The sequence below is a fragment of the Lutra lutra genome, chromosome 2 (assembly GCF_902655055.1).
Source record: "Lutra lutra chromosome 2, mLutLut1.2, whole genome shotgun sequence".
NCBI lineage: Eukaryota > Metazoa > Chordata > Mammalia > Carnivora > Mustelidae > Lutra > Lutra lutra.
The window spans coordinates 80899450-80907683 of NC_062279.1; the positions used below are offsets into that span (position 1 = coordinate 80899450).

At 36.5% G+C, this 8234-nt stretch overlaps 1 non-coding gene across 1 annotated transcript; it reads right to left on the reverse strand.

Moving 5' to 3' along the window:
* Window positions 1-137, reverse strand: LOC125094611 (small nucleolar RNA SNORA66). Its single transcript, XR_007125620.1, has one exon. It is a non-coding gene; the product is annotated as a small nucleolar RNA SNORA66 (small nucleolar RNA).
* Between the last annotated feature and the right edge of the window lie 8097 nt (window positions 138-8234).

Consider the following 8234-nt stretch of genomic DNA (forward strand, 5'->3'; position numbering starts at 1 on the left):
TACTATACTGGGATAGAATAGGTCAGCTCAGTAAGTACCATCTGAGGCTAATAAATTTCTATCACCACAATTGCTTTAGCAAACCTGGTTCCCCTCACTTCTGCAACATCATGCAGAGGAATTCTTTTTTTTTTTAATCTTTTAATTTTAATACATTCTCAGGATGTGTCTTAAAGTTGGTCATTCTGCATCATATTTTCCTGGAACACAACATAGAATCAACATATTTATATTTTCTTTCATTTCAGGAAGAATTTTATAGTATATATTTGAATTTTTTTTGGTTCTATTCTATTTGTTCTGTCCTCAGGTAAAGACAGATTTATTATGTGTGTATGGAATCTGCCACTGAATCAACTGTTTTTTCCCTATTTGCTTACTTCTCTGTATTTTTTTCACAAAATGTACTATTTTCTCAAGGATTTCCTTTATGTCCCTGACTTTATTTCAGCCACATCTATCCTGCTTCTTCCTGCTTCCTATTAGTCTTAATTTCTCCTAATGATTTTATTATCTTCAAATTTCTTTTTAGGGAGCTCAGCTTTTATCTTTGGTGGCTTTATTAACTCTTGATTAACCTTTATTTTTCATTCTTTTTATTTGAAATAGTTTTTCAAAGAGGTTTTCAAAATATTCTTTGGGACTGCAGGGGATAGTTTTCGGAACTATTAAAATTAAAATTAAATTGGGGTGCCTGGGTGGCTTAGTTGGGTAAGCATCTGCCTTCAGCTCAGGTCATGAACCCAGAGTCCTGGGATCCAGTCCTGCATTGCTCCCTGCTCAGCAGGGAGTCTGCTTCTCCCTCTGACTCTCCCTACCTCATGCTCTGTTTCGCTCTCTCCCTCAAATGAATAAATAGAATCTTTAAAAAAATTAAATTAAATTAAATTAAAATTTCAGTCACACTCAGTATTTCAAATGCTCATGAGCCATGTATGCTTCATGGATATTGCATAATCTATTAGCACAGATATAGAACATTTCCGTCATTGCTAGTATTGTAGAACACAGGTCTCTGTATTTTCTTGTGTGGTGGGATTTATATTTTCTGTTCTCAGCAGCAATTGCTGGTTCCCTCCATTCTTCTCTTTTACCTTATCTGCCAGACAGCATACCTAGTTTAGGGTTTAGGTCTCCGTCTTATTTATTTTGGGTTGCCATAACAAATGCCACAGACTAGATGGCTTTAACAACAGGAACTATTTTTCACAGTACTGGAGAGTGGAATTCAAGATCTAGATGCCAACAGGGCCAGTGTTTGGAAAAGGCTCTCTCTTTAGGTTGTAGATGGCATGTTTTTATTGTGTCTTCGCATGGCCTTTACTTGGTGTATGGAGGTGGAGAGAGAGGGGAGTAAGCTCTCAGGTGTCTCTCTTTATAGGTGTAGTAATCCCATCATGAAGTCTCTACTCTCATGACCTCATCTTAACCTCCTAAATTCTCCATTTCCAAATATCATGACATTGAGGATAGGCCTTCAACATATGAATTTTGGAGTGACACAATTCAATCCATAGTACTAGCCATCATAAATTCATGTCCTTCTCACATACTAAATAACATTAATTCCATGCAAACAATCTAAATGTCTTAACTTGTTCCATCATCAACTCTAAAATCTAAAGTCCAAAGTCTCATCTCAATATTATCTAAATTACATATGGCGCATGGGGGAGACTTGAGCTATAATTCATCCTGAAGCAAAATTCTTCTCTAGTTATGAGCATGTAAAACTAGACAAGTTATATACTTCCAAAATACAGTGGTGGGACAAGCTTGGGAGAAATATTCTCATTCCAAAAGGAATAAATAGGAAAAGAAAAGGTTGATGGTCCCATGTAAGTCCAAACATAGAAAGGCAAATTTTGGCCTTTAAGTGTCAAGAATCATCCCCTCTGGCTCGATGTCCTATCTCCCAGGCCCACTGGGGTGGCAGCATCACCCTCACAGCTGCAAGGCTTTATCTTGCTCCTTTAGTTTGCCATTGCCCCATGACTCTCTGCAAGGGACCTGCCCACAGGGCTTGGGAGGGCAGCCTTACCCAGAGGCACCTGGTGACAGCATTCTGGCCCACGGAAACCAGCAGAAGCCAGTTCTGTCCCAGGGTCTGTGGTGAAAATAACAGCTCTGATGATCTCTGAATCACCTTCTGCGTCATTCTTCCCTTTTCTTTCTGAGGAATATTATACATTCACAGCCCAATAGCTTTCCAGTCTCATTGTGTTGATTATGCAGTTATGGAAGCTGAGATGTCTCAAGATCTGTAGTCAGCCAGCTTGACAGTCTTGACTCTTCTAAGAGTCCTGCTTTCTCTTGTTCCTTTTTGTCCAATCCTGCAGTGTTTTTGCTGGTATTATTTTCATTTTCTCTTAGTTATGTCTTTTAGAACCCTATTACTTATTTTCAAAGAAATCTACACAGATTTTCTGGTTTTGGTGATAGTCATCTTATAGCTTTATACTAGATATATCATTCCTTCCTAAGAATAAGGGCTTCCTAAGAATAATCTTAAACCACTATTCCCTTGCCGTATTTCACTGAGAGGCCATTATAAGTTCTTGAGTTAGGGAGCCATGTTTTAGAGTGGATTGGAGCATGTGTTGGGGGAGAGGGTAGGGAAGCTGCAGAGAAGTAATTTAGGAAGTTCTTGAAATTACTTAGGCATAAGATAATCAAGGTATGAAGTAGGATAGGTCTAATTTTAAAGTATTTTTCATACATAATTGTGGACCATTATATATCAAGAATCAAAGAGAATTAACTAACAATTCTGAGAAAAATACCCTCGTTATTGGAGATGACTTGAAAGCATATTCTAGAATACTATGTAAAACAGGCTGCTTAGGGCTTTAGATTTATTTTCTTCTGCTATGGTCATCATACCAGTATTACCTAAAGATGCTTGTCTAAACCAGACAAGGTGACAGAGTTTGTATCATTGAAAATTTCAGAAGGACGAATATATGCATCACACACACATGACCACATGGACCATATACATGAAACAATAAATCTAGATAAGGAGCTAGATTGTTTCCTTTTATTTTTTCATAATGAGAAAGCTGATTTCTCTTCTCAGTGGAGTATAAAACAAGATACTTGCTATTATTAGGATTGAGGCTCTGCACTCAGGTTGGGATGCCCTAAACCATGAGATTAAATTTATATCTTAGGATGTTCTGGCCCAGTTAACTCTCAGCTGCTGATGATTGCAGAGTTTATTTGCTAATTTGATTTCTCTGAGGATTTATTTATTCATTCATGTGACAAATATTTGTCAAGTGCCAGCTAGGTGCCAGTCCCTGCTTTAGGTCTTGAAATGTAGCAGAGAAAAATAAGTGAGCACATGTATCTTTAGCAACTTCCTATCTTCAAATCTTTGAAAGTTAAGCTGCAAAGTTAATATAACAAAAATCAGAGGCATTGACCAAATTTTTCTCATACATAAGAATAATTGATTTTATAGTGTTCCCTTAACATTCCCTTTCTGTTCTTCAAATGTTCCTATTAGAAACAGAAACAGTATTTTTCATATATATTTGTGTACATAATCAGAATCTCTTGAGTAATATCTCAAATACCCTTCACAATATCTCCAGCCAATGCATTTTATTTTCAAGAATAGCATGTATTGTGCAGCTTACATTCTGTTCTTTTCCCATTTTGTCTTGGTAGGAAGAACTACCCATATAAATCATGGCAAAGACTAAAGAAAGAAATAGTTTGGATTTTTGCCAATCTTGGTAGTATACTTTCAAATCAAGGAAGTGTTTCTGCAATCAATATTTAAATAGCATATTTGGCAAGACGTTCTGCTCTGAAAGAAATGGATGACTTTTTTTGAAGTTTAAGAGTAATGGGAAGACAGCAAAGTTCAAGAAGCCATCCTCTATAAGTCTGCTTTCCTTTGTTGTAACATAATCCCCTCAAGGGCCTTCAGTATCTCAGATCCCTCTCTTTACTTTTCTTTGTCTTCTTTTCTTTTCTTTTTCCTTACATTTTACATTTCTTTACATTTTTAAGTGTATTGCAGAATTGTTACTTCTATTTTTTCTTTTCTAGAAACCTCTTCAATGTAATTTCTGACCACTGGGATAACTTTTTCGCAATACACAACCAGATCATTTTTGCAAAGTCTCCAGCAATTCTTTCTTCTTTTCTTTAGTGCTGATTGCTCCCCTCTTTTTCTAGGATACAGAGATGCAGACTTCAGAATTTTTTCCTGTTCTCAAGCTTTCATCACATCCTCTTAGGATCTATCTACTCTCGCCATATTTTTGCTCCCCCAAAATTCATAGCCTTGTTTCTGTTGCTTAGACAAATGGCAGCTAAATTTGCCGGAATACCTTACAAACCTCTTGCTTTTCTTATCTTTTAACACTTAAAAATGGCTTATATAAGTATTGGACACCATTTAAATCAACCAAAAGAGTGTGAGATAAAGCGAGAGGCAAATAAGGGATAGTACAGATACAGTTGAAGATCTAGTTGTTATTTAGGCACATTTGGTACACATTTTTTCATTTGTATTTTGAAAATGATTGTGTATGAGTTCCGGAGAGTTGTGGCATGAAACAGTATGGAGGTTCTCCTTACTTAATAGCAACTACCCATATCAGGTTCCTACTGTGAAGTTGGCATGGTGTGATGCACTTCAAAAATACTATTCATCCAAGTTAGTCCTCATGACACTATCTGACAATGAGAAAATGGAAGAATGGAGAAATTAATAAATTTTCCAGGAACAAAGAGCTAGGAAGTGACCAAACTGAGATTCATATCCAAATCTACTTGACTCCACAACTTATGCTTATGACAATTAGGCCACACACCCTTCCCAATTCCACACAGTGTTCTCTCCACTCTTCAAAGTGACTTAGCTCCCAGAAAGAATTTTATTTCTTATGCACACTGAGATAAATTGCAGGAACTATGGCCAGTGTTTAAGTGGAAAAATGGACTAATAGACATCTGATAGAGATAAGAAGCAGAAGCCACTCAAGTTTGCCATATCTCTCACATGTCTGGTTCTACTTAAGTATGTAACATGGTGATCTTTAATGTTCCCCACTATCAGTAATTAATATTTCAAAGTGTTACGTTGGGCCATGTGTTTTGGCTTTATGATTCATAGGAGACAAAGAGAATTTCAACTCTCAATTGCAATCTGAACTCATTTGTCGTAATGTTGAATTACACAGAACTTGGGCACATGTAAAACAAATACCTCTTTCTGTTCCAAGCCTTGATGAGCATTTTTCTTGATGCATTTGGATTCCTCGGGTAAGAAAATCACAATGTAAAGCCATTCTTTACATTTGATGTTGAATTTGAACAAAGAGCTGTGAGACTGCTGTGGTGTGAAAGCCAGTAAAGTTCACAGAACAAAGGAGGGCAAAGCCCCCTTAAAATCACAGCATTCCACTTCATTTTACTTTGTGTTGTTATGTTGAAAATTGAATTTGCTAGTTTGCAAATAGATATAATAGCTAGTAGAGCTTTGGTCAACGGATTAGTTTGTGTGTTTTAAAGCAAGAGATTGAAAAAATAAAGAACACATTTAAACTCATATAAAATCAGCTCTGTGCTGGGAAAGAATTCTTACTTTCACTTAAAGTCATATGAAAAAAGCTTGATTTTCATGACCAAACAGTAGTACTTTACACAATTTTATACTGGTGTGATTGAAACATTCTTTTGCATTCTTCTCTCCAGTTGTGTGAGTGACAGCACTCTTAAAAAAGGTAATAAGTCACCAATATATGCTCAACAATTAAATACCTATTTTATGCTCAACAATTAAATACCTATTTGGTTGTCTTAGATAAGCCTTTGGACCTTTGTATTGAGGATTATGGAAGACTGAGAGGCAAAAATATACACATCTCCTTTTATAAACAGGCAGGCACAGTTATTCAAGAACACTGGGATTCTCTATGCAGCCGTCTCATCATGAGCATGAAGCAGCATTAAAGTTGATAGCCAGTGGGATATCTGAGACCATGACACACAAAATACTATGAAATTCATGGCTTCAGTACATTTTTGGGGGGATGGTCATGAGGTGCTTTTTAAGAATGTCATATTCTTTCTTATGAAATCAAGATAGTCTCTCAAAACAATTTTGCTGTCATAATGTAGAAATGAGGGAGAGAAGCCATTCCCAAATATGTAGTTACTAAACCCATTTTGTAAAATACTATTGTTGGAAAACAAAGCTCTATAAATTCTATCTATCAACACATACATTTTATGGTAATTGATTTACTTTTATTCATGCATTTCTCTATGTCATTCTAAAAAGGACTTGGAGCACTTTGTTTCCAGGTAGAAATAGCAAAACACTCAAAACTATACACATATAAATGATGAACACTGAAAACCTGAATTTTGGAAAATAGAAAAGAAAGAGACTGGGAAATAAAGTGATTTTTTTCAGCATAACAGTATTCCTTGTTTTTGCACCACACCCAGTGCTCCATGCAATCCGTGCCCTCTCTAATACCCACCACCTGGTTCCCCCAACCTCCCACCCCCCACCGCTTCAAACCCCTCAGATTGTTTTTCAGAGTCCATAGTCTCTCATGGTTCACCTCCCCTTCCAATTTCCCCCAACTCCCTTCTCCTCTCCATCTCCCCTTGTCCTCCATGTTATTTATTATGCTCCACAAATAAGTGAAACCATATGATAATTGACTCTCTCTGCTTGACTTATTTCACTCAGCATAATCTCTTCCAATCCTGTCCATGTTGCTACAAAAGTTGGGTATTCATCCTTTCTGATGGAGGCATAACACTCCATAGTGTATATGGACCACATCTTCCTTATCCATTCGTCCATTGAAGGGCATCTTGGTTCTTTCCACAGTTTGGCGACCGTGGCCATTGCTGCTATGGACATTGGGGTACAGATGGCCCTTCTTTTCACTACATCTGTATCTTTGGGGTAAATACCCAGTAGTGCAATTGCAGGGTCATAGGGAAGCTCTATTTTTAATTTCTTGAGGAATCTCCACACTGTTCTCCAAAGTGGCTGCACCAACTTGCATTCCCACCAACAGTGTAAGAGGTTTCCCCTTTCTCCACATCCCCTCCAGCACATGTTGTTTCCTGTCATGTTACCTGATTTCAAGCTTTACTACAAAGCCATGATCACCAAGACAGCATGGTACTGGCATAAAAACAGACACATAGACCAGTGGAACAGAGTAGAGAGCCCAGATATGGACCCTCAACTCTACGGTCAAATAATCTTCGACAAAACAGGAAAAAATATAGTGGAAAAAAGACAGTCTCTTCAATAAATGGTGCTGGGAAAACTGGACAGCTATATGTAGAAGAATGAAACTCGACCATTCTCTTACACCATACACAAAGATAAACTCAAAATGGATAAAAGACCTCAACGTGAGACAGGAATCCATCAGAATCCTAGAGGAGAACATAGGCAGTAACCTCTTCAATATCAGCCACAGCAACTTCTTTCAAGAGATGTCTCCAAAGCCAAAGGAAACAAAAGGGAGAATGAACTTTCGGGACTTCATCAAAATCAAAAGCTTCTGCACAGCAAAGGAAACAGTCAACAAAACAAAGAGGCAACCCATGGAATGGGAGAAGATATTTGCAAATGACAGTACAGACAGAAGGTTGATATCCAGGATCTATAAAGAACTCTTCAAACTCAACACACACACAAAACAGATAATCATATCAAAAAATGGGCAGAAGATATGAACAGACACTTCTCCAATGAAGACATACAAATGGCTATCAGACACATGAAAAAATGTTCATCATCACTAGCCATCAGGGAGTTTCAAATTAAAACCACATTGAGATATCACCTTACACCAGTTATAAAGTGATTATTTTGAAGATGTCAGTATTGGATATAGGATTTCATGAAACAGGAAAAATCTGATCAAGTTCTTTAGGGACCAGGACAATCAAAATTTTAGGGGTTTATGAATATATAGGAAAGAAATATCTTTAATGTCAAAACCATATAAAAGTTTCATTAGTTACAGTACTAGCTTTGAAGATTAGAACCGAAGTATAATATGTAAAATATTTTACATTATATAATAACTATAAATACTAATTTAACTCATTTTGTTAGAAATATTGTTATACATATATTATGTATATATTATATACATATATGCATTTATTTAATACACATATATACCCATAAAATATATATCTTATATACATATATGTGCCTATATATATGC